We start from the raw sequence: 27,878 nt of genomic DNA, 5'->3' as shown, positions 1-27,878 counted from the left end.
GGCACGGACGCTTTTTCGCAAAAAGTGCTTTTGTGGAAAAGCGTCCATGCCAATCTAGACGCTCTGTTCCGAAAATGCTTTTAACGGAAAAGTTTTCCGTTACAAGCATTTCCGGAAAATGATGCCAATCTAGACGCAGCCTTAGGTATTTGAAAGCTGTTATGATGTCCCCTCTGTTTTCTTTTTTCCAGACTAAGCAAACCCAGTTCTTTCTGTCTTGCCTTATAGGTCATACTTTTATCATTTTTGTTGCTTTTCTTTGGACTTTTTCCAATGTGTCCACATCTCTCTTGAAAAAGTCACATAGAACTAGGCACAATATTCCAGTTGATGCCTAATCATCATGGAGTAGAGTGAAATAATTACTTATCATGTTTTGCTTACAACACTTCTGCTAGAGCAGGACATCAGGTGATGGCTCATTTGATAAATTGTCCTTGTCTGTTCATTCTCTCTTGAGCATCGGGCATTGGCACTCAGAAGACAGGAGCCTATGCTATTTAGAGCATTGGTCTGACTGAGTGTGATCATTCTTATGTTCTAATTATATTTGTTAAATCACAAAAGCAATTTATATTTAGTCTCATATTTGTGCATATAGCTCACAAGTTAGGCTGAGGAAATTTAAAACACTTATAATGCACACTTCAGACTGATAATTTACATAAAATAAGCAAATGGTAAAGATCTTAGGTGGAGTTGGAACAAAGGAGAAGGAGAGGAATGTACTAACCATAAGAATTCTACTCCAGAAAGCCTTCTCATGTAAGAGAATTTTTTCAAGTCCATTAGCAAAAATTTTTAATAAATCTCTAAACTCAGGGGTTGTACCATTTGACTGGAGAATTGCTAATATAGTTCCGATTTTTAAGAAAGGGGAAAAAAGCGACCCGGGTAACTATATGCCTGTTAGTTTGACATCTGTAGTATGCAAAATCTTGGAAAAACTTTTGAAGGAGAAAGTAGTTAGAGACATTGAGGCTAATGACAATTGGGACAAATTACGACATGGTTTTACAAAAGGTAGATCGTGCCAAACCAACCTGATCTCCTTTTTTGAGAAAGTAACAGATTTTTTTAGATAAAGGTAATGCAGTGGATCTAATCTACCTCGACTTTAGTAAGACATTTGATACAGTACCACATGGAGAATTATTGGTTAAATTAGAAAAGATAGGGATTAATATGAAAGTTGAGAGGTGGATAAGCAACTGGTTAAAGGGCAGACTACAGCGGATCATATTGAATGGTGAATTGTCAGGTTGGAGGAAGGTTACTAGCAGAGTTCCTCAGGTATGTCTACACTACCCTCCTACTTCAAACTAGGAGGGTAATGTAGGCATACCGCACTTGCAAATGAAGCCCAGGATTTGAATTTCCCGGGCTTCATTTGCATGAAGCCGGCCGGCACCATTTTTAAATGACGGCAGTTCGAACCCCATGCCGCGCGGCTACACGCGGCACGGAGTAGCTAGTTCGGATTAGGCTTCCTAATCCCAACTAGCTGTACTCCTCATTCCACGAGGAGTACAGCTAGTTCGGAATAGGAATCCTAGTTCGAACTAGCGGGGTAGTGTAGAAATACCCTCTGGGATCAGTTTTGGGGCCAATTTTATTTAACCTTTTTATCGCTGACCTTGGCACCAAAAGTGGAAGTGTCCTGATAAAATTTGAAGATGACACAAAGTTGGGAGCTATTGTCAATTCAGAAAAGGATCAGGATATCATACAGGAAGATCTGGATGATCTTGTAAATTGGAATGATAGCAATAGGATGAAATTTAATAGTGAGAAGTATAAGGTTATGCATTTAGGGATTAATAACAAGAATTTTAGTTATAAGCTGGGGACACATCAGTTGGAAGTAACAGAGGAGGAGAAGGACCTTGGAGTCCTGGTTGATTATAGGATGACTATGAGCCGCCATTGTGACATGGCCGTGAAAAAGGCTAATACGGTCTTGGGATGTAGAGATAAGGAGGTGTTAGTGCCATTATACAAAGCATTGGTGAGACCCCATTTGGAATACTGTGTGCAGTTCTGGTCTCCCATGTTTAAGAAGGATGAATTCAAACTGGAACAGGTACAAAGAAGGGCCACTAGGATGATCCGAGGAATGGAAAACCTGTCTTATGAAGGGAGACTTAAGGAGCTTGGATTGTTTACCTTAACCAAAAGAAGGCTGAGGGGGGACATGATTGCACTCTTTAAATATATTAGAGGGATAAATACCAGGGAGGGAGAGGAATTATTTAAGCTTAATACCAATGTGGACACAAGAAGAAAAGGATATAAGGTGGCCATTAGGAAGTTTAGACTTGAAATTAGACGAAGGTTTCTAACAATTAGAGGAGTGAAGTTCTGGAACGGCCTTCCAAGGGAAGTAGTGGGGGCAAAAGATCTATCTGGTTTCAAGATTAAACTAGATGGGTTTATGAAGGGGATGGTTTGATGAGAGAACATGATCTTGGTAACTAATTGACCATTCATTATCAGTGGGAAATAGGTCAATGGAGGGATGCTAGGAGTTACTATAGAGAACTTTCTGGGTGTCTGGCTGGTGAGTCTTGCCCACATGCTCAGGGTTTAGCTAATCGCCATATTTGGGGTCGGGAAGGAATTTTCCTCTAGGGTAGATTGGCAGAGACCCTGGAGGTTTTTCACCTTCCTCTGTAGCATGGGGTACATATCACAGCTGGAGGATTCTCTGCATCTTGGGGTCTTCAAACTATTTGAAGGCTTCAATATCTGAGATATAGGTGAGAGGATTATTCTAGAAGGGGATGTGTGAGATTCTGTGGCCTGCATTGTGCAGGGGGTCAGACTAGATGATCATAATGGCCCCTTCTGACCTTAAAGTCTATGAGTCTAAGAGAAACCATTTGGTATGTTTAATGTTTCAAACCAGGAAATAGAAAAAGTCAAAACATTATAATCTGTTTTTTAAACCATATCTACATTAGTAATTTGATTGAAATAAAAAAATCAATCTTAAAATAAGCCTTGAACTTTTCTCAAAACTCCGAAATAAACAATTATAGAGTTGTCTTGCTAGAAAGCACTATATCTATGAACATCAATTGCCAATGCCAGATGAAAAGAATGCATTTAATCTAAAAATTGAAGCTAGGATTTTAATAGCAAAGTAATTGGAAATCCCATTGTGTGGGTGATATTAAAAAAGAGAAACACAGAATAGTCAGGCAAGTCTAACCATTTTGGTGAGCTATTTTTGCAAATTTGAATGCTGGAGAATCATTAAGTTATGATAGATTAACAGTTAGGGAAATAAAGATCAAGAAAATTAGAGGACCTTGTTTAGATTCAGGGAGAAAAAATCAGATTTCACAAAAAAATAGATACATTCATGCAAAATGTACTCATTTCTGAGTGGAATGTCTCAGCTGTTCTTTAGCTACACTACAAAGCTCTATTTAGAAGGAGACCTGAAGAATACATTTTATAATTTATCTATAAGCAGAATGGGAATCAATGGGAATTTGAACAAGGCATGAATAACAGCACTACTATTCTTTTTAAAATGTGCTTTTGTAGTTATCTTTTATTATTTATACAATACAATTCACTAATATCACCTACAAGTAGCTTCCAGTCTTCTTAACTGCCTATTTTTTTTAAACCTGGGAGGCCTGCCAACATACTCTGAAAGTCAATAGCCTCAAGCTTTGTTGGAGAGAATTCTAGAGTCCATGTGGTCACTTAATGTCCTGGGCAGTCATTGTCTTCAGGTACCTCTTCTGATCTCAGTGGTATGGTCACACAAAGTGGTGTTAGGGATAATTCCTCTTTGCCCTTTATCTTGTGCACTTATTCACACCTGGTCAAGGTAGCTGCCAAATTAGAAGGGGAATATATGGCACAAACTCGCTCCATTTGCACAGGTGTAAAAGGGTGGGTGGAATCCAAGCTCCTTAAGACTTCCTAAGTCACAAGCAGCCTTTTGAAATGCACCTGCAAATTATTTAGACTAATAGATTATAAGGGCTTAGTTTTGTTCCACTCCAATTGATTGTCCCTTCTGCATCAGACTGCCTTTAGTGCTATGCTGAGATATTGGTTCAGTAGCTGCTAGTAGGGGAGCTAGTACCTATCAAGTTACTAGTTTCACATTAGTCTTCAATACAGATGTTACTCATTTTATAATAAGAAATGTTCTTTTGTTGTACAATATGAAATCAGTCATCCTTTAATGGATATCAATAGAGTTTCTGGTAGCTGCCTTGGCTAAGCTGAAGCAGCTAATGTGGAAATGGTCCCAAACAGAATTTTAATAATTCTTATTAATAAAATTCTGTTGCAACATTTATCAAGCAAAAAAAAAGTCCTTCAGCAATGATCCAATGGCAGAAAAATGGCTAAAATGAAACAATATAGTCTAATATATTCCAGCTTGTCTTTATCATTGACCTCGTAGAATATATATTTATACATGAGTACTGGCTCCCAATAAATGGGAATAATACTATTTCTCCATCTGACAGGAGTTCTGGGAGGGTAAATAGTATATGACTAGATACTACAGTAATGGGGGCCAAGTAAATACCTTATAATAATAATGAGAAATAGGAATGTCTATCAAGAGGATAGGAAGGATTTTCTAGCAGCTTGATTGGACTTGAGACACTGATTTTGCACATGTGGCTTAAATTACCCTGTGGCTTAGTTGCCCATTTGTAAAATGGGAATAATATTTTTCTGATGAAATAAATCCATTGATTCTGAGGCACTCCGATACTATGAAGAGAGAGGACACAAAAGAACTTAGAGAAAGGAATACTTAGAATGTACAATACGGTTTGGCATAGAAAACCAAACTTTCTTCTTGCTGTTATATTGCCTAATTCCACGATTGCTTCTCCTCCATACGGATATGATGGCCTGAAGGTATCCCCAAAGGATCCATCTAGAGAAGGAGTAAATGCTGTTTAAATTACATGATATTTGGAGCTGTGCCAATTTTACTTCAGGTTGACTTTCTGGACCTGTGGAGAACATACCTGTAGCTACACTGGGTCAGGCAAAAGGTCCATCTGGCCCAGTTTTCTGTCTTCTGAGAGTGGCCAGTGCCAGGTGCCCTGGAGGGAATTAACAGAACAGATAATCATCAAGTGTTCAACCCCTCTATCAAGCATTTCCAGCCCTAACAAACAGAAGCTAGGGACCACCATCCCTGCCCATCCTGGTTAATAGCCATTGATGGGACCTATTCTCCATGAATATCCAATTCTAATTTATTTCTTATCTTATCTAGTTTCTTTATCTAGAAAGGGGGCAGTGTTTGTCCCACAGAGAACACTGAGAAATCAGTGGCTGGGAAAGAGAGCCTGAGTTCCAAAGTAGAAGGTGGATGAAAAAATTCAACTATTTCATGCCAATTCTTTGTGTGTATGTGTGTGTTAAAAGGTTAAACTCACAGTATTCCTCCTTGGAGGGCCAGTTTTTAGTATAACATTTAATAGCATGATTTAAAATGTGCATATGCTGACTGCTATTTAATAATGAAAATGACATTACCAATGAAATATAAAGAATAAATATGGGTACAGCTCAGTAGTGGTTTGTGTCTGCCTTGTGAGCGATAAAATATTCTTTTCTTGCAAGTGTTCACATCTCTCCCGTTCTTCAAGCCCTTCAGCTATAAAAAGCCACAGTCTGATTTAATAGCTTTTCTTGCAACCCAAAATAAGTGTTCGAGTCTTTAATATGTGGCTTGGAACTACTATTTTGTTTCTGTCATTTAGTCATGTCAATTTCTTCACATCACAACAACAAAGCTCAACCAGGCCATCACATGCCAAGTTTTCTTTTACAAAAGAAAATAATATACTTCTATTCTCTGCTGTAAAAGGAAAGGGGAAAAAATACAGCCCCTAACTACATCAAGTTGGAGAACTACAGGGCAGGCCTACAAGGAAAAATCACAGTAAATAATATGTATGTTTGCTCATTCTTCATGTCTGGCCCATTTCCCTAATTTAAATTAAGTAAAACTGTTGTAGCTGTAAACAATCTTTGCTTTTGCACCAACAGCAGCATTCTATTGGTTTTTTTGGGGGGAGGGGGTGGAAGGTTTACTATCACTATTTCATTTCCAGCTTCCTGCTCAGGGTAATGACTGCAGTATTTGCCCCTTCCACTAGAAAATTGGGATAGCACTTCTCATTGAAGTGGGTGTCCAGGGGCAGATGACAATTTTGCGGGGCCCAGGGCAACACAATTTCGCAGGGCCCCCCCTTTGACACGGCGCATGCGCAGTGGCGCCATGCGCATACGCGGGGCTTCTTGAAGCGCGGAGCCCAGGGCGGCCGCCCCGCTTGCCCTGCCCTATATCCTCCCCTATGGGTGCCAATACTATTTGATGAACCTATTGGCAGGGACTGAGGTTGTACAGAAAATCTGCTTGATGTTCAGAGACTACATCCATTTAGAAAGTGCATAGATCAGAATTTAGTAATCTCAGTTGACCTAATAATTACACATTCACAAGGCTGTTTTGTAACATTTTTCTCTGATATTACTTTGCTAATCTGTATTTCACAAGATACACATTCCACAGGAAACATTCACATTATGGAGTATCAACTCATGCAATGCACAAGTTGTGCTTACTGCTTGCTCTCTTTAGTTTGAAAGTTTGTATTTATTTGAATAGTTGGACTTGGATGTTTCTTTCTTCTCCACATAAAGTGCCTAATAGACAAGAAGGAACTGTGGAACTAAGATTAAGGCATAAAAACAGAGCTATTTGTATTTCTGAAATAGATATAGTCAGCAAAATTGTGACTATATTACCTTTACTGCAGCTGTACCCTGGACCAACTAAATCTTCAGATTTGGTATTATAGCTTCTTATGCACGCTGCCCCCATTTCCCACAGACCCAGAAAGCCCTATTGCAGTGCTACAAAGCATGCTCAGTGCATTGCAAAAAAAAAGACATAATGAATAGAAAGTTGTAATTAAAGGAGAGAGTGTACACTTATATGTGGAGAGGGAGAGAGTGCTAACCATTTCCTCTTCCAAGAATTGTCAGACGAATTTGAATCTGAGAACTTCTGCACACAGTTCAGACTTCACAGATTTTAATCCTACAAGGGACCAATTTGATCTGATCTATTATATGTATCATCTGAGCTAAGGCATTAACTTCTATAAATGGTAGCAGTAGGCTGGTATCTTCCAGTGCAGAAGCCACCAGCAGGGAATGAGACATACACTTTACCAGTATTGTGCCAGTACCTGTAGATATTTAAACAATGATAAAAATCTGTACCAAGATCTGTAACAAAGATCTGTAATTAGCACATTAGAAATAAGTTGGAAGAGTAGTTAAAACTCAGAAGAGGGATATATTTTCTTAGCATAATTTTAACAGATTGGATGAACAGGCTGAACGGTGTGCTGTGAAATTTAATGTATCTAAGATTGAAGTAGATCACTTGGGTAGAAATAATCCCCAAACTCAGTTTTCTGTAATGCAAATGGTACTGAATTATTAATAAGCTAGAGGAAAGTTGTGTAGGTGTACTGATAGTTTGGGCATTAAAATGTCTGGTCCAGGGCACATCAGTGATAAAGGTTAATACGCTGTTGGCTTCTATCTCAAGAATATAAATCAAGTAATATTTCTTTTTTCCCCCTCTTTGTCTGGTATAGTCTATGTAAATTGTAAGTTCTTCTGGGGAGAGACCTTCTGGCTAAAATGACAAAGGTGATTAATCTTGTTTGGGGACACTAAGCACAAGTGCTCTTGTGATTATATTTTGAGACTTGTGATATTTGGTGTTTTTCTTAAAGCCCCAGTTCCTCAGTCATATGGTTAAATTTGCTTCTCGGCATTCATTTTGTTAAAAGTAAATTTCTAGCCCACATGCTTGTGGAGAACAGCCTGAAAACATAAACCCTAAAGCTGTGATATCCAACTGATTCTGAAGCAGTAGTCACTATCATAGAATCATAGAATCATTGAATACTAGAACTGGAAGAGGCCTTGAGAGGTCATCAAGTCCATTCCCCTCCCCTCACAGCAGGGCCAAGTACCATCTAGGTCATCCCTGATAGATATCTATCCACACTGCTCTTAAATATCTCCCATGATAGAGATTCCACAGCCTCCCTTGGCAATTTATTCCAGTGTTTAACCTGACAGTTAGGAAGTTTTTCCTAATGTCCAACCTAAACCTCCCTTGCTACAATTTAAGCCTATTGCTCCTTGTCCTATCATCAGCGGTCAAGAAGAACTATTTTCCTCCCTCCTCCTTGTAACACCTTTCAGACACGTCCCCTCTCAGTCTTCTCTTTTCTAATCTAAACAAGTCCAATTCTTGTAGTCTTTCCTCATTGGTCCTATTGTCTGGACCTTCTCTAATTTCTCCACATCTTTCTTGAAAGTGTGGTACCCAGAACTGGACATAATCTTTCAGCTGAGGCCTAATCAGTGCAGAGTAGAGAAGAAGAATTACTTCTGATGTCTAGTTCACAACACTATAGTGACTACTACTACAGTGAACTAGCCACAATCAACCGGCCAAATAGCCACATGTGGCTAGTGGCTAGCATGTTGGACACCACGGACTTAAAGGATCAAAAATCAGAAGGGAAATAAAAATAATTTCTCATTTTTAGTATATTGATATCTGTATTGTTGTTAGGCTAATCTCACGATTGGTGGGTGAGGGCTAATCCATTATATTTGAGTACTTGGATTTGGTGATATGATTTGGACCTCCCTGGTCCAGCACCCTTGGGATCTGACTGGTTTTAGATGAGAGATTTTGCCAGTCATATCTTCCCCCATCCTTCCTATCGGCCCCCCAGCTCTGAACCCTGCTGCAGGCCCCTCTGTCCTGATGGTCCCCACACTGGGCAGCCCAGCTGGGACGTGCAGTGCAGCTCTGCTGTGGCCTGCCAGGCAGTCCTACCAAGGCACTCTTGGTTCTGGGCCCAGCCCCACTGAGGTTCAAGTCCCACTGAACAACTCCACTGTGGCACATGAGGCTCTTGGCTCAGCTGGGCAGCCCAGCTGGGGCACGCTGGTACAGCCCCTATGAGCTACCCAGCTGGGGTACATCTGGCAGCCCAGCTGCAGGGAGCCTGGCTCTTGGCTCTTCTGGAAGCTTTCTGCTGCCAGTCAAAAGAGATTGTAGGCACCAGCCCACCATCGAGACGCTGTGGTCCTGCAACATCTATAGTCCTTCTGGACCACAGATGTTGACAGACAATGGAGTACCATTTTGCAGAGGTTCAACATGTACAGTGTTATAAGATTAATAATAATTAAGTATATTGATGAAATGGTAGAATATAATATTAATATGTAAGAAAAACTGGGTTGCTTTATGGAATTTATTAAATTATTGGTGTATTAGTTTTGTTTCTATGATCACCAGCCAGTTTTGCTGAAGATGGGAGACTTTATCTTATTATGAGTTTACCCAGTAATCTAGACAAATAGACCCACAAGTTATGTTGGGGTCTTTAAGTTCTACTGAAATAAATAAATAGTAGCTTGTTTTGTGGTCCAAGGTTGATTTCTGACTATTCAAAGTGAAGAAGACTGTAAGGATTTGATGTGAATGGCTCAATTGACTTATTCCAGGATGTATCTTCTGTATTCTAGACAGCAGAGGGAAAATTTCATTAAAATTTAAAATAAATTTCATTTAGATTACAAAGAAAATGATTGTTGTGGTGTCACAGACACAGTAGGATATTCCAATAGTGGCTGCTTTTTGAGCTGTGAGAGAGGATTCCAGGGCACTAAGTCTCACAAGTAGTTTAAGCATCCCTGGGGTCTTAGCAGGCTGAAGCACTGCTTCCCTCCTAGGCACTGACTATTAGTCAAATTCCCTTGCACAGAAATGGAGTTCCTCAATCCATGTTGCTTGGGCCAGCACTACCCGCAAAATACCCCAATTACTTAAACACTCCCTCTCCCATAAGGGTGTGAAGCCTCTGATTTATAGTTTCAAGTCTCCCAGAAGGGAAAACAGTAAGTGTAAAGTATTCAACATAAAAAAATACTTCACACAAGCCTAACACATTATTGCTCTTTCCTACTTAGTCATATAAACCACAAGCAAGTATTTCATATAGAATATAGCTAACCTCCTAAACACAATGTCCCTTTCTAACTCATCCTACTGGGGAGTCAGGACCATCAATGTGCAGCCAGGCAGCATTTCCCTTGCCTCATGCACACTGTTACTGATTCCTCTCTGAGTCTCACAGGCCGGTGTTCATGCACTCATGGATCCAGGATCCCACAGCTGGAACACACAGAAGCAAAGGAGATTAGACAGGAAGAGGAAGCACTGAGCAAGAAATGGATTTGAAAAACTCATGGAGCCCAATGTGTCAGGTATATGATGGAGAGGGAAGGGCTAAATGTGGGGTTGGAGGATGGTATGACCTGGAGGAGAAGGGAGATGAGTAAATGTTGTAACACCGAATGAAGAGAGGGAGCATCCTAAAAGAGGAAGAAAGCCCCCTAGAAAACTGTCACATTAACTAACTGGGGAAAGGACCAGGCCCCAAAGCCACCAGACCTTAATATTTCAAGGCCAAAGTATTTGTTTTAAGCTCTCTTTAGGTTTAAGTGCCATGTCAGCTTGTGTAACCTTTCTCTCTCCTATTCAGTGCTTTCTCTTCCTGCCTGATCTCCTTGGTTCCTGCATGTTCCCTTATTTATAAACCTGCCTATGCCCTTTTCCTATTTAGTTCTGCTCCTAGTGAATTTCCACTGCTCCTACTTTTCTCTGCCTCTCTCCAGAGGGTAAGAAAAAAACTGTTTTCTCAAAAGATGAAGTTATTTCATAGCACATTATTGTGTCCAAAGTGATGCTGTTAAAAGTTTTTTATTTTTTATCTGTCCTAGGAGGATGTGACACAATCTTGCTAACCTCTGGTGGGTGGATATATACTCACCCTTATGTACATTCATGATACATCCATTTTGTGAAATAACATTTCATAATTAATCCATAATATCTACCAGAATTCATAAATTATACAGGCAGATTCTCCCTGGTGGTTAGGTCAGTCATTGTATTTTAAAGCTAGAACAGGGCCATTGTGATAATCAAATCTGATCTCTGTGTAACACAAACGAAAGAACTGTCCTGAATGTATTCCTGTTTGAACTAGAGCATCTCTTTTAGAAAACCATGCAATCTCTTTCAAGATTTCCAGTGATGAAGACTTCACAACAATATTTGGTAATTTTTTCCCCAAGGGTTAATTACCCTCACTGTTTCTAAGAACTTTCAGGTCAAGAGCCTGGGACTATAAGGATTGTTGGAGACTGACATTTCTGCAGCATCACTGCCAGCTTAGGTTTGTTTGCTGCTGTAGGACACTGAGAAGCTAGACTCTGCAGTAGGTGATACCCAGCATTGCCTATGTCGTGGCCCCACACATTCCACCGATTTGCTCATGCTGGTATACAAACCAGGGGTCGTGATGGCAAGCTGTCTTGAGCAATGCTGTGGATCCTAAGGTCTGATTTCTGGGCCTGTTTGCTTGTTGTTTGTAACCAAGTACTTTACCCTAAATTCCTGGGATCCTGACCTGGCTTGACCCTCACTTTGTGACTTACCTGCTTCCTGCATCTTGGTAACTGACTGGTGCACACAAACTGCCTGTAGCCTGGCTTAGCTCTGACACTGTTAAAATGTGCCTTATTTCAATTCTGAATTAGTCTGGCTCCAAGATTCAATCTTATTATACCTTTATCTGCTAGATTGAAGAGCATTCTCCTATTAAATTTCTGTGGGCACTTACAGGCATGATCAAGTAACTTCTCAAACTTTTCTTTTTCAGATTGTGCTTTTTAAATCTATCAATTTAAGGAAGTTTTTTCCAATATTATCATAATTCTCATGTCTGTTTTTAGAATCCTCTCCAATGTATCAACTGCACACAGTATTCCAGTATTGCTTTCATCACACTAATCATATAATTTTTTTTTACTTCTATGTGATATACCCTTGTTTATATATTCTGTAATCACAGTACAGGCAGTCCCCGGGTTACGTACAAGATAGGGACTGTAGGTTTGTTCTTAAGTTGAATCTGTATGTAAGTCGGAACTGGCGTCCAGATTCAGCCGCTGCTGAAACTGACTGCCAGTTCTGACTTACATACAGAATCAACTTAAGAACCCCAAGCGTCCCCAAGTCAGCTGCTGCTGAAACTGATCAGCAGCTGATTCCAGGAAGCCTGGGGCAGAGCAACTCTGCCTCGGGCTTCCTGTAGTCAGTGCTGGTCAGTTTCAGCAGCAGCTAAATCAGGACGCCTGGGGCAGAGCAGCTGGGATGCTGCTGGGTTGGGCCAGTAGCGCCCAGAGCTGCGCTGCGGGACCAACCGGCAGCACCCCAGCTGCTCTGCCACAGGTGTCCGGAGAAAAGCCTGGTCCTTGTCCAGAAGTCTACAAACTTTTGGATGCGAGTTATTCAGACTTGCTGATTTTAAAATGTTTGTCTTTATGAACTGCTTTTAACATCCTCCTAAGTTAATATTAGGGTGGAAAATGTTGTATTGTATTAATATAGTACGAATATATCCTCTGGCTTTTCCTCAAGTATAGAGCACATATTATCAATAATATCTAGTTATAACAATTATTATTGCTTAATATTTAAAAATAATGTTATGATATATATGGCACTGGATAGAGATGTGGAAGACAAGGTTCCTACACTGAGGAACTGGCATTCCCAGTGAGACATACTGACATACAAGTAGATGTCATTGTGAAACATGGAGGGAAGTTTACAAATAGATTATGAGGTTACTTTAGTGGTATGGAACTCATGGTGTTTTCCTTAAAAACAATTATAACATCTTCATTTCAGTCTATATATTTCTTCAGTGTGAAGAAATTCAATGTGACTAAAAGTCAAAGCTATAGCATAATAGTGACAGTGGTGTCCAGGGTAATATGGATAGATACATATTTTAGGCAAATTCACCCAACCATCTGGTTTCAAGTTGCTATAAATTGCTTCTTCTACTACACCCACATTCCACAGGTTTTACCATCAATCCTATAGTTTTACTCTCATCTTGGATGGATACATAGTAGAACTGTCTCAAAGGGGTACTCAAGTTAGTCTGTAACGTCAAAAAACTTAAAAGACAGGTGGTCCTGTAGCACCTTAGGGTATGTCTACACAGCAAAGTTATTTCGAAATAATTTTACCAGCATCTACACAGTCTTATTTTGAAATTGGTAAACCTCATTCCACGAGGAATAGCACCAATTTTGAAGTTGCTATTTCAAAATAAGTGCTGTGTAGATTCTTATTTTGAAATAGGGGGCCTCCAGCCCTTCCCACCATGCCCTGGTGGACACTCTGGCACAACCAAGAAAACTCCTATTCTTCTCCGCCGTCCCCTGGAGCCCTTAAAGGGGTAGACTCTGGCCACAGTGCCTGTGCCAGCTCCAAGCCTGTCAGCCCAGAGCCAGCAGTCACTGCGCCTGACCCAGTGGCCCCAGCATGAGCCAGGTAGCCAGTGCCAGCCAGCCCTCCACCACTCCCCAGGATCAGTCTGCCAGCTCCCAGGAGCCTGCCAGGGGCCGGAAAAGGCGGGCACCTACCTGCTCCAGTGCGGAGATCAGGGACCTAATTTAGGTTTGGGGGGATGCCTCCAACGTCCATGATCTCCACACTAAATGGAAGAAAACAGCCGTCTACAGGTGGATGGCTGCCAGCTTGGCCACCAAAGGCCACATGCAAACCCAGGAGCAGGTTCGCATGAAAATAAAGGAGCTGCAGCAGGCATATGCCAGGGCCACAGGGAGCAGCTCCCAACCAGGGGCAGACCCAGACCCTTCCCCCTATTTTGATGCCATGGACCACATCCTGGGGGGGCAGGACGGTCCGTGCCTCCCAGGTGGTCATCTACCCTGGGGTAGAGCTTGCTGCGTGGTGCTGCTCCAGTCCCTGCTGCCTCCCCAACTACCACTCCTACTTCCACTCCTTTTCCCCCTCCCACTTCTTCCTCCCCACACCCCGAGGGACACCAACGCCCCCACACCCATGGTGCTGGGAGACAGTTGGGCTGGTGAGACCCCCCAACCCTAAGCACTGAGCTTCTCCTCCCCCTTCCTCTCCTTGCCTCCCCCTGCCAGCTCCCTCCTCCCAGGTTTCCCCCTCCCCTCTCCCACACTCCCTCCTCCCCTCTCCCACCTTCTTTCCCCAGTCTCACCTCAGTTTCATTCTCCTCACCACCCCAGTTTAGTTCAATAGAGGCTTTGTTGTAATGAACACATGTGTCTTTTATTGTACAGCAGGAAGGGGGGTTAGGGAGAGGTGAGTGGAAGGACGTGAGGGAGGAATGAAGCACAAGCCCCCAGTGGGGCACACCAGGGAGACTGTTACTGCCTGCAGAACCTGCTGCCAGGCTTTCAGCAACACATCCAGGAGAAGCACCAGAGTGCCCAAGGGTGGCTCCAGCTCCATGCTTCAGAGTGCTGTAGTGTTCTAAGTGAGGGCAATCAGAGCACGCAGAGAAAAAATGCTTTGCTGTCCCTCAGCAAGACAGGCAAGCAAGCAGGGAAACCTTAGAACCAGCTCTCGGGGGGAGGGGAGGGAGAGGGGCGGGGTCCCTTTAAGCACAGGTCTCAGATAGCCTCAAGCAGCAGATACACAAGGTAACTCCTGACCTGATGCCCTGCCAAAACCGGTTCCGGCCAGCCTTAAATGCGATTCAGAGTCCTATCATTGTGGACACTCTATTTCAAAATAGCAAAACACTATTTCGAAATACATTTTGTATCTAGATGTGTTATTTCAAAATAAGCTATTTCAAAATAACTATTTTGATATAAAATATTTTGAAATAATGCTGTAGTGTAGACATACCCTTAGGGTATGTCTACACTACAACCCTAGTTCGAACTAGGGTGGTAATGTAGACAACCGGAGTTGCAAATGAAGCCCAGGATTTCAATTTCCCGGGCTTCATTTGCATCTTGCCAGGCGCCGCCATTTTTAAATGTCTGCTAGTGCGGACTCCGTGCCGCGCGTTTCACGAGCAGTAACGGTAGTTCGGAATAGGAAGCCTAGTCCGAACTACCTAGTCCGTGCCGCATGTAGCCGTGCCGACACAGCCTTAGGGTATGTCTACACTACAAAGTTAATATGAACTAACAGACGTCAGTTTGAATCAACTTTGATAGGTGCTACACATACAAACCGCTAGTTCGAACTTAATTCGAACTAGTGGAGCGCTTAATTCGGACTAGGTAAACCTCATTCTACGAGGACTAAAGCCTAGTTTGAATTAAGCAGTTTGAATTAAGGGCTGTGTAGCCACTTAATTCGAACTAGTGGGAGGCTAGCCCTCCCCAGCTTTCCCTGGTGGCCACTCTGGCCAACACCAGGGAAACTCTTCTGCCCCCCTCCCGGCCCCGGACCCCTTAAAGGGGCACGGGCTGGCTACGGTGCCCATGCCAGGTGCAAGCCTGCCAGCACCCAGCCAGCAGACCCTGCACCTGGCATGGCACGAACCAACTACCCGCTGCCACCCAGCCCTCCGCCTCTTCCCGGGACCACGCTGGCAGCTCCCAGGAGCCTGTCCGGGTCCGCAAGAGGTGGGTGTCCACCTGGTCTAGTGCGGAGATTGTGGACCTCATCCACGACGTCCACAGTAGGCACAGGAAAGTGACCGTCTAGGGCAGGATAGCTGCCAGCCTGGCCACCCAGGATCAGGTTTGCATGAAAATCAAAGTGGTCCAATGAGACCCCCGACCCTGAGCCCTGAGCTTAGAATGGCCGTACTGGGTCAGACCAAAGGTCCATCTATCCCAATAGCCTGTCTGCCAACAGCGGCCAACACTAGGTACCCTGGAGGGGATGGACCGAAACAATGACCAAGCCACTTGTCTCATGCCATCCATCTCCAGCCTTCCACAAACAGAGGGAAGGGACACCATTTCTACCCTCTGGCTAATAGCACTCCATGGACCCAACCTCCATGACTTTATCTCACTTCTCTTTAAATTCTGTTATAGTTCTAGCCTTCACAGCCTCCTGCAGCAAGGAGTTCCACAGGATGATTATTTGCTTAGTGAAGAAGAACTTTCTGTTATTAGTTTGAAGCCTGCTACCCATTCATTTCATTTGGTGTCCTCTAGTCCTTCTATTATGGGAACTAATGAAGAACTTTTCTTTATGCACCCTCTCTACACCACTCATGCTTTTATAGACCTCTATCATATCCCCCCTCAGTCTCCTCTTTTCTAAGCTGAAAAGTCCCAGTCTCTTTAGCCTCTCTTCATATGGGACCTGTTCCCAACCCCTGATCATTTTAGTTGCCCTCCCCTCTCCCACCCTCTCTCTTCCCCTCTCCCACCTCCTTTTCCCAGTCTCCCCGAGTTTTGTTCAATAAAGAGAGTTTCTATTTTTGAACATGTGTCCTTTATTTTGTACATCAGGAAGGGGGGCTAGGGAGGGGTAAGTGGAAGGAGGTGAGGGAGGAATGGGGTACGAGCCCCCGATGGGGAGGACTGGGGTGGCTCTGTGGGCTCCTTGGGGTGGAAGCTCTCCTGCAGCCCCCCGATTGACCCCCCCCCTCCCTGGATGGCAGCCTGCGGCAAGTGCACCTGGGCTGATGGCCGAGGGCTGTGATGTGCCGAGCGTGGGCACTCAGGGCACTCCAAGCCAGGACTGCTTTGCTGTCCCTCATCGAGTTAGACAAGCAAGCGGGGAACCCCTGAGAACTGTCTGTCCAGGGTTGGGTCCCTTTAAGCACAGCCCTCGGCTAGCCTGAGACATTCCTGAGTCCTAACCTGATGTCCTGCCATCACTGCTTCCGGCCATCCTGAACCCTGGTTCAGGGTCCACTCAGTGTGAACATGCTAGTTTGAATTAGCAAAACTAGCTAATTCAAACTAGTTTTAAGGTCTAGATGCACTAGTTCGAATTAGCTTAGTTCGAATTAACTAATTCAAATTAAGTTAGTTCAAATTAGTGCTGTAGTGTAGACATACCCTTACAGACTAACAAAAAAATATATAGATATTATCAGTGAGCTTTCATGGGCACAACCCATTTCTTCAGAAAAGTGAAGCAAATTGTTGCCCTTCTAATCTAGTATCCAGTCACTGTGATCGGCTATGTCTTACAGACAAGAATACTTAAGATCATCATTTGTGATATACTTTGTTACTTCTGAACCAGACTGCTCAAAGTCCATTAGCAGAATAAAAGTTGCTAGCAGATTAGGTTGATGGAGGTCACAGGGTATATATAACTCCGTTGCTTTCTAGCAAAATGATTATCATGTGATGTTTTGATAACAATTCCCTTCATCTTTGTTCTACTATGGTTACATAATTACGTGTGAATATCTTACGAATGGTCTTTGAAGTAATGTAATCACTTGTTTCATCCTGCTGAACTAGCATCTACACAAATCAGTGTAATGATTAATTGCAAATGTGGCACCTACACAAGATGGTTAATAGGGGGGAAATGTAATATTCCTGACCCTACTTTCAGTTGTCTCTCATACCTATTAGAATCTCATTTACTCTTACATTGCTATGTTAACAGGGAATAACGCGGTACCAAATCATCTGACATACGCAAGTGTTGCTATTAGAATGCTGTCTGTCTAAATACATTTAGTTAAATAAACAGTTAAATAAACTGAGCAGGTTAGATAGTGCTAACAAAACATATAATTTAAACACTCTCTCTATCTGAGGGCAGCATGTGAAGGAAACTAAATCCATTTTGCCCTTTCATGGAACTCATTCACATTTGTTAGTGCAGTACCAAAACAGAAACAAAAACAAAAAAACCTTCCCCATAGAAATTACAGATATAGTCTCAGCAGTTCATTGTCAAAGAGTGGGGACTAATGTCTTCATACAGGGTTCTGTTATCTCACTAATTAAACCCAGACTAACACGGCTACATTTCTATCACTCACTAATTAAAGCATTGCCATTCAAACAATGGTTTGTTTAGTTTTTAATGAATTAGTAGAAATTGTATCAAAATTAAGTTAATTATCGAATGTCTTTGAACCAGAAAACCAGAGAGGGCCAACTAATAAATTCATACCTAGTATAGCAACTATTGTAAGAGTATAGAAGTAAAGCTGTAGAACCATTTAGATTTGCAATTTCACTTTAATGCAGGTTTGACTCTGCAAAGTTCAGCAGAATAGGAGCTCTTGGATCCAGCTCAAGTGGAACAATTTTGATTCAAAATGAATGAACTTTGGCAAAGAAAATAGACTTGGAATAAAGTTAAATGGCAGTTGCCATCAGAAAAGTGGTGCTTCACACATTACATCTTATTAAACAGATCTTGTCATTGTTATATTCACAGCATAAACAGAAACATTAGATGAAAAAGCAAATACTCTTTTTCAGGGAAGTTATAGCATGAAACTTCTTAGAACTCAGAATGACAACACACAAGAAGACAAAAATGGAGACAAAGCAGGCTGCTCCCTAATGGTATATCTACACAATAGCATTATTTCATAACTGACATTATTCCAAAATAACATAGTTTGTGTCTACACCACAAGCCTTTATTTTGAAATAATGTCAAGCTGGAGGACTTCTTACTATGACTAATGGTAACCCTCATTTCTCAGAGTGTTCTTCCTTCAACTTCCTGCTATGTAGACAGCACAAAAAGCTGAATTAAGCTATTTCGATTTCAGTTATGCAATTGACATAGCTGAAATTACGTAGTTTAATTGGACTTTATCCGGGTTGTGTAGACATACCCTAAAAGAACGAAGCACAATTAACTCTACCTTATTGTAGGCTGGCTGGCTGGCTATAGGCTGCTCTCTAACATTGAGCTAAAATCATTTCTCACTTGTTCATCAATAGAATAGTTAAATTTGTTTTGCTTAAACATTATTACTTGTTCTAATGCACAAGTCAGAAAGCATACATGTTTACATGTTTCCCTAAGACTTAATTCCAGATTTGGTATGAAGATTTGGCGGTCAAAAAGGCAAATAGGATGCTAGGAATTATTAAGAAAGATAGAACATAAGACACAGAATATCTTACTGCCCCTCTATAAAACTATGGTACGCCCACATCTTGAATACTGTGTACAGATGTGGTCTCCTCACCTCAAAAAAGATATTTTGGCCTTTGAAAGGGTTCAGTAAAGGGCAACTAAAATGATTAGAGGTTTGGAACGGGTCCCATATGAGGAGAGGTTAAAGCGACTGGGACTCTTCAGTTTAGAGAAGAGGAGACTGAGGGGGGAATATGATAGAGGTCTATAAAATCATGAGTGATGTGGAGAGGGCAGATAAATAAAAGTTATTTACTAGTTCCCATAATAGAAGAACTAGAGGACACCAAACGAAATTAATGTGTAGCAGGTTTAAAACTAATAAAAGAAAGTTCTTCTTCACACAGCGTGTAGTCAACCTGTGGAACTCCTTAGCAGAGGAGGCTGTGAAGGCTAGGACTATAAAAGAGTTTAAAGAGAAGTTAGATAATTCATGGAGGTTAGGTCCATAAAAGGCTATTAGCCAGGGGATAGAAATGGTGTCCCTGGCCTCTGTTTGTCAGAGGCTGGAGAAGGATGGCAGGAGACAAATCGCTTGATCATTGTCTTCGGTCCACCCCCACTGGGGCACCTGGTGCTGGCCACTGTCGGCAGACAGGCTCTTTAGATGGACCTTTGGTCTGACCCAATACAGCCGTTCTTATGTTCTTATGTTCTGTTGGTTATGGCATACAACATTTTTAATTGTACAGTAAACTTCTGATAATCTGGCACCTTTAGGACCCAGGGGGTGCCAGATTATCAGATATGCCGGACTATCAGAAGGGGGGGCTATGAGGGGTCTGGGATGGAGTGGGAGGGATGTGTCCCTCGGCACTGTGGGACCAACCTGGCAGCACCCCAGCTGCTCTGCCCCAGACTTCCCCAAGTCAACTTCTGCTGAAACTGACCAGCGGCTGACTCGGGGAAGCTGCTGGTCAGTTTCAGCAGCGACTGAATCGAGGAAGCCAGAGGCAGATCAGCTCCAATTGTCCAGCTGCCTGGAGCACTTCCAGTTTCCAGATGGTGCTGGACCATCAGGAGTGCCAGACCATTGGATGCTGGACCACTGGAATTTTACTGTAGTTAGCAAATTTCAAATGGAAGGCACTGAGGCAAGAAATACATAAAAGGGGCAATGCAAATGTACAACCAATGTTCAAATCTGCTGGAAAAATCAACTTTGTTCATTTTGTCATTTTCCAACATGTTTTAAATGTTCCACCAGCTCTGTAGTTGTGTGTGAATTGATTTGCTAAATCAGAACCACAATTATTGAACAATTCATTTAATTCTGCTCTTTAGAATGTAGTCACAATTTTAGCTTGTGAGTATGAATATTACCAACCAATGCTGGGAAAGCTGTCACTGAATTTAAAACACTCATTGTCCTGAAAGAAGAAACATATGCATTAAAGATGCTGTGATGTTTTGACCTTATTTTCTGGCCTATGTCAATTTGTGGCACAACCATATCATTAAACATGTTTGTTTTATGTGAATTCCTTGGGTTTTTAATGTTTATCCTTTGAGGTGAACAAAATGACTCTTTTAAAACTGTGAGGCTCTCCTGGGCAAGTCAGTGGTGGCAGCTGTGTGTTTGTGTGACAGAAAGACCGAGATGAGGGATAATGATGAGGGATTGTGTATGCTAGTTACAAGAAGGGAGTGAAATTATGAGGATGATTTATAAACCCCTGAAAAATAGGCTGATAGTAGAAGCGCTGACACAATAGTAACTATAGTGACCCAAGTAATGCTGCTATAAGAAGTAATGCTCATTTTCTATCTGCTTACAACTGTCAGCTCAAGTTCTAGAGTCATCAATAAGGCTTCAATGTAATGTACCTAAGCCCCTCAGCATGTGAATTTGGTCCCATGGTAGTAAAGGGCTTTTGGACTTTCCTGATGATAGTGCATATGTCAGGATAATTGCATTGACAAATTTGCTGAGGTAATCCCAGACTTGTTTCAAAGTCCATCAATACTGAGTGTGGTTTTCTACCATTATGTAACAAGGCCCAGACACGCAGTGAGCCACAGATCACTGGGTGCATGTTTATTATGTGCAGTTAGTGTCCCATGCATCACTATGTAGAAAGAATCTATTAGACCGGAACAGTTTGGACTCTTCTTCACTGTGCTGAGCCATCCTGTCTTCTGGACCCAGGCTACACTCCACTCTGTTATTTTTATTTGTGTATGTGATCCTAAATTGAATTAAAATTTTATAAATTTTAGTTTAATTTTTCAGTGTCAGCTCCCCACAATATTTTATGGCACAATAAAAATGCATATTGAATAAAAATGCATTTGTTTCAGAGGCCATGTCTAAACTACACCCCTCTGTCAGCAGAGAGATGTAAATTAGATGTATCGAAAGTACAAGCGAAGAGGGGATTTAAATATCCTGTGCTTCATTTGCATAATGGCGGCCGACGCTTTTTTTCGAAATGGGGCTTTTCTAAAAAACCTGGCAGTTTAGATGGGGCATTTTCGACAGAAATGCCCCATTTCAAAAGATCCTGTATTCCTCAAAAAACTCTTTTTACTGGAGATGGGACATTAAACACTAAGAAGAGATGTCCCTTAAAATGAGGTGTGGATGGTAGTCACCTACTCTCATGTCTGGGCCATTAAACTATAAGTTAGGGCAACATGGCTATGTATTAAGTTGTGTATATAGGAAAGAGATGCTGAAAATATGCAAAAACTAGAAATCTTGTGCCAGTTAGAGACTAACTGATTTATTAGAGCATAAACATAAGATGAATCGGAATGGAATTTACAGAGGCATTGGTATATATAAGGACAACAACAAAAAAAGAGGGTATTTGTGTAAATGAGGCTAATCAAGTCAGGGTGGAAGTGGCTCATTCATAGCCATTGATGTGGAAGTGTAGATATCAAGACATGGGGAAATTGCCTTTGTGATGCATTAACCAGTTAAGATCCTTATTCAATCCTAAATTGGTAACACTGAATTTGCAAATGAACTCTAGTTAAGCTGTCTCCCTTTGTAATCAGGTTTTGAAATTCTTTTGTAGAAGGATTGCTACTTTTAAATCTATTACTGAATGTCCAGAGAGGTTAAAGTGTTTTCTTACGGATTTATGTATGTTAACATGTCTGATGTCTGATTTATCCTTTGGCATAGAGACTGTCCAGTATGGCAAATATGACAGGGGGGCATTGCTGGCACTTGATAGCTTGTATCATGTTAGTGGATGTGCAGGTGGATGAGCCCCTGATGGTGTGGCTTATGTGGTTAGGTCCTGTGATGATGTCATTTTATAGATATGTGGATAAATTTGGGAACTGGGTTTGATTCAATGATAGGTTTCTGGGTAAGAGTGATTTCTGTGGTGTATTGTGTGGTAGCTGGTAAGTATTTTCTTCAGATTGGGAGGCTGTCTGCAGGTGAGGACTGGCTTGTCTCCCAAGATCTATGAGAGTGAGCAACCAATTTCCAGAATAGGATGTAGATTGTCAGTGATGCACTGGAGGGGTTTAAGCTGGGGGCTGTAAGTAATAACTAGTGGTGTTCTGTGGTTTTCTTTTTTGGGTCTGTCCTGAAGTAGGTGACTTCTAGGTACACATCTGGCTCTGTCAATCTGTTTCTTCGCTTCCCAAGGTAGGTATTTAAGTTTTAAGAATGCCAGATAAGGCTCATGTAGGTGTTTATCTCTGTCTGTGGGATTGGAGTAGATACAATTGTATCCTAGGGCTTGGCTGTAGACAATGGATCATGTGATGTGTCAGATAGAAGCTAGAGGTATGTAGGTAAGAATAACAGTTGTCAGATTTCTAGTATAGGATGGTGTTTATGTTACCGTCATTTATTTGTACTGTCATGTCCAGGAAGTGGATCTCTTGTGTGAATTGTTCCAAGCTGAGGCGATAGTGGGGTGGAAATTATTGAAATCCCAGTGGAATTCTTCAAGGTCCTCCTTTCCATGGATCCATACGATGAAGATAACATCAATAAAATGTAGGTAGAGGAGTAGTGTAAGGGGATGGGGCTTGAGGAAGTGCTCTAGTTCAGCCATTAAAATGTTGTCATATTGTGAGGCCATGTGGGTACCCATAGTAGAGCCACTGACCTGAAGATATAAATTCTCCCCAGATTGGAAATGGTGTGTGAAGAAAAAAGTTATAATGCATGCAACCAATAGCTATTTCCACATTTTCATCAACCAGAAAAAATGGTAAAGTTACACAACATTACATTCATATTAGTAAGAGTTTCATAGATCAAGCAATATAGAGTCCAAAATGTACCTTTCCTTGTTTTTTACCCCCCATCTGCCCTCCTCCCCCACACCTGTCACAGGGTGGGTAGTCCTTAAAGGGGAGTGGAGCATAGCCTTACCTGTGACCAATCATTTTCCTCCCAGCTGAGAAGGGTTGCCCTAGTGGGGAGGTACAGAAAGTAGATTGGCCCTGGGAGAGGATGACTCTCAGGCAAGTGATTAGTACATGGAACATATGGGGAATTGGTAGACTTCTGCTAAATGTCCTTGGTTGAAGGCAAAATGGCAAATGATGACTTTGTGTTGGTTGAGAGAAATAAAGTTTAAGTCTTGTTGAGGGAAAAAAGCCCACAAAAGGCCCCAGGTATGGTGTCAATCTTTCTTGTGCTGAGTAACAATGCATGCATGCAACTAATAGCTATTTTTACCTTTATTGAATGTACAATTTCTGTCATGTTCTTGGCAAGATCCTCCTGAATAGCAGTTTGGTGTTGGTATCTTTTTGTTCTCTGCTGAGGAATGACATGTCAGGACTCTAAATTGTCTCAAAATAGACAAGGCCTTAACTATTTGATGGCCCGTACAATCGTATGACATTCTTTTTTATGACAGAGTAATTTTGTTCAGTGGTGTCAGTTTTTTACTTGTTACTTTCCCTGGCTTGTATCAATACCTCTTCTAGAGCAAGCTGTGTTGGATGCTTGAGTGCATAGTTCAAACATTTTGTCAATCTGGATAGGCCAGAATAGGCTTACATGATAGGTTGTAATGAGGTAATGAAAATTCTTTGACAGGCTTCCATACATGCTATTTTGTTCAGTCTTCTTGAATAAATCTGGGAAAGGAGACAAGATATCACTGAAACCATTTACAAAGCAGCAAATGCTTTTTATTGTGTTATTATGCTCATGTGTTGCCATACCTGATAGCATATACACCATGGCCTTGAATCCTATTTGCACCATTGTGCTCTCTTTGTGATGAGACAAAATCCATGATGGACATTTATAGGTCAAGATGTATGAGTAATTATTAATAAATGGAGCAGAAGGACCCCCCCCCATCCCTTTGTGCATATTAAACAATAAAAACATATTTTGGAGAACTCTGCATATCATTGCCTTTGTGAATTCACAGAGTTGTGTAGAGCTATTCAGACATGGACCTAAATCCTGCCTTATTCTGTTCCATCATAGCAAACATAATCCAGACAACGAGGAAAGGAATGTAGCTGTTCTTCATGAGGGCAGAATGTGGTTATCCTGTATAAGGAATCTACACCATCCTGCATGCTGTATGGGCTATCTATTGTACCTAGGTAAACAAACTGGGAACATAAGTGTAACTAGGGTACCCACTCATACCTGGCCAAAAATCCATGTTGAAGGCAAAGATGCTACAGAGATTGTGGCTGCTACATAGAACAGTGTTACTGCTCTACTCTGAGGAAGAGAATTCATTGCTTCTCACTGACCCCCCATAGAACTCCCCTGTGTAAAGTTCATTTACATAAGATAGCACTTCTATGGCATCCATCATAAGCACGTTTATACAAACATATAAATAAAAAGGCAGAACAATGTGGAATATGTGTAATGTCAATGGAAAGCATATTTTTGCCTCTATGACTTGGTCAGGCTTTCAAGAGCAGATGGACTGTTGTTAAAACTGGCTGACAATGGTACTAAGTGAATAAAGAATGACCATAGTGGGTCATGCCAAATGTACATCTAGCCCAGTATACTGTGTTCCATCAGTGACCCAATGCCAGGTGCCTCAGAGGGAATGAACAGAGAAGGTATTAGATTAACTGGACAACAAGACATAAAACTTCTTGAAATCTTTTTTTTTTTTTTTTTAGTTTCATAAAATCCTTGGAGTTCAATCCTCTCTTTTTTTTAAACCCTTCCCCCATCTCGGCTTGCATAAAAGGAAGGAGAAATCAAAGCTTGCCATTTATCTCCATAGCTAAAATTCCAGCCTGGTGCATAAAACTTGCACTTGAAGTTGATAAGAAAATTGTGTAGAAAATAAGTATTATTCCGTGGTTAAGGCACTAGTCTAGGACTTAAGAAAGCTAGGTTCAAGACTTTATCATGCTAAAGAATTGTTATATGACCACAGGCAATTTACTTAGCCTCTTTTTCTCAGATCCCCATCTGTTGGGGGGGGGGGGGGAAATGCAATTAGCATTTCCATACCTCAGAGGGATAAATACTTCAAAGAAGGTGAGGCACTCAGAAACTACAATAAATGAAACCATAATAAATACCACAGTTAGAAACAATGTCACCTAAATTACATGAAAATCAGATTTTCTCAGCATGTGTGTGTATATCTATACTTTATTCCTGCTCAGAGTAGGACCCAGAAAATTAAACTACTAAGAGTACAAAGCATTAACTAGAAGAGTCATAAATGTAACCAAAAGAATTCCCTTTTCCTTATGAAACGTTGTAATCCAGATCACATGAAAAACATATTTGCGCTGAGCCATCAAAAGGTAGAATACAGAATGAAAGAACAATGGAACATCAAACTTGAGATTTTGTTGTTTCTTCTATATGCCCATACACAGCCATCTGAACATCACCAATTTGGGTTGTACAAATTCAAAATCTGAATCCAAGTTTTACAAATGATCCCCATCTTTTATAGAGAAGTGAACTATAGCTTCAGAGCTAAACACTTATAAATTCCAAAGTTTTTAAAATGTAGATAGACACGGATACTAACTTTTTGGTTTGAGCCTACCTCTAATCTCATTGATTTACATTACTTTGTCTAGACAATTCATAGCTAAGAAAATAACACTCAGAAACTGTAGTAATAAAGCTGTACTGAGAGTAATAAACAAATAATGGGTACGTAGATGTATCTTCTATTTCCTTTTAAAAGAAACCAGGAAACATGATATACACAACAGTCTGACTGCAGGTGAATTGCATTTCAAAAAAACCTTACTAAGCATCTAAGGCCAAACTTTCCAAAAGCCACCTTAGTGTGTAAATGCATCCATTTGTGTACACAAAGTCCTGCCTTAGAACATGAAAATGAGTTCATAATCATGAAATTTGCCATTACAACTGTGAGATTTAACACAAGAAAATAAATGTGCTTGCAAATATTTTTAAGCACAGTTTAGGAAGTTTTTTGAAAATATGGTTAACAACTATAGTTTCTATCAAAATGTTGAAAGTGATAATATACTTGCTTTAAAAGTGAAAAGGGTGCAGAACAAAGTAGATTCAAAATATTTGCTTCCAGAAAACAGTATTCACACTGTAGTTCTAAATATATGTATGCAGAAATAAATTAATATGGTGTAGAATGTTTTACAGACCATTCAGTATGTGTATATAATTACATAATTTTATTTAAATAAGAAAAAAGCCTTCCAAGATTAATATACATGATGCTACCAAGTAGGTTAAAGTATATTGTTAAACTTCTCCTAGTTTCCCCATACAAACTCACGAGCTACATATTCCCTGGTTTTGTTCTGCAAGAACTATCTTCTGAAACAATGAAACTTTGATACTTGATTCAATATTGGTATAATTATAAACCAGCATGTAAATACCCAATAACAAGTGTGATACATGCTTTTAAATAGACTTACCTTCCATTTTTTTCCTGCCATTCTTCACTCAGCTTGCATGCCATGCAGCCCTTGTGTACCCTTTTCATATCCAAAGCCTCCAGCACTCATGTTGAGAAAGACAAGGTGATAAAAGTTTCCAATAAGCAAGACCATGAATATTTAATAGGAAGACTTTTGTTTAAACATCTTCCTGATGTAATAATGTTATGTGGCTCCTTGAATTGGGCTACTTGAGCCTCAGAGGAGGCAATTTTAACTCAGTGACACCCTACATGGTGCTTTATGTGGCAGAAACTGTTCAGAGTGAAATATATAACTGGTTCAATTGCTCATAACTGGTTCAGTTGCACCATTAGAGGGGTAGGGTCAGACTTTTTAAGGTGTTTAGGCCTCTAATAACCCCTTTTATTTTGAAATAATAAGTGGAACATCCATACCACCAAGCCTGTTATTTCAAAATAAGGGACTGGTTATTTTGAAACCTGTACTCCTTCTTTCCTTGGGGAATAAGCTTATTTCAAAATAGCTATTTTGGGTGTTACTATTACTAATTTAGTTCTTTCAAAATAATTTCCTAGTGTAGACATGCCCCAAGATGCAGATAGATGCTTAATAGGATTTTTCCACCTATCTTCCACTGAACTCAAGTCATCATTCAAATACTCAGTAGAAAAGAAATTTATTATCTTGTCAGTCCTATGTGAAGTGAGTTGGTAGTCTTAGTACAGTTCATGGTGAACAATTGCATTTGGTAAATTCAACAGTGAGGCGAAAGATAGACTGAACATGATAAAATGAATGACTTTCCCCACAGACACTGGTGGTATAAAAAGTGACTCAGAGGGTATGTTCAGACTGCATCCCTCTGTCGGCAGAGGGATGCAGATTAGGCAGGTTGACATTGCAAATGAAGCGGGGATTGAAATATCCCGTGCTTAATTTGCATAAAAATGGCAGC

General features: G+C 41.0%; 1 long non-coding RNA gene across 4 annotated transcripts in view; it reads right to left on the bottom strand.

Moving 5' to 3' along the window:
* Positions 1-27,216, bottom strand: part of LOC142829643 (uncharacterized) — a 54,086-nt gene extending 26,870 nt beyond the window's left edge. For 2 of the 4 annotated variants that reach the window (XR_012904282.1, XR_012904281.1), the window contains exons 1-3: positions 26,939-27,216; positions 23,745-24,151; positions 5,019-5,096 (exon numbers count right to left, since the gene is read on the bottom strand). This is a non-coding gene — a long non-coding RNA (uncharacterized LOC142829643). Of the gene's footprint in view, positions 1-112; positions 5,097-23,744; positions 24,152-26,938 lie in introns of those variants that run through there. The other 2 variants (XR_012904280.1, XR_012904283.1) reach the window with 2 other exon arrangements.
* Positions 27,217-27,878: the final 662 nt, after the last annotated feature.

The sequence above is a fragment of the Pelodiscus sinensis genome, chromosome 5 (genome assembly GCF_049634645.1).
Source record: "Pelodiscus sinensis isolate JC-2024 chromosome 5, ASM4963464v1, whole genome shotgun sequence".
Classification (NCBI taxonomy): domain Eukaryota; kingdom Metazoa; phylum Chordata; order Testudines; family Trionychidae; genus Pelodiscus; species Pelodiscus sinensis.
Note: the sequence above shows the minus strand (reverse complement) of the source record. Positions and strands in the feature narration are given on the sequence as shown.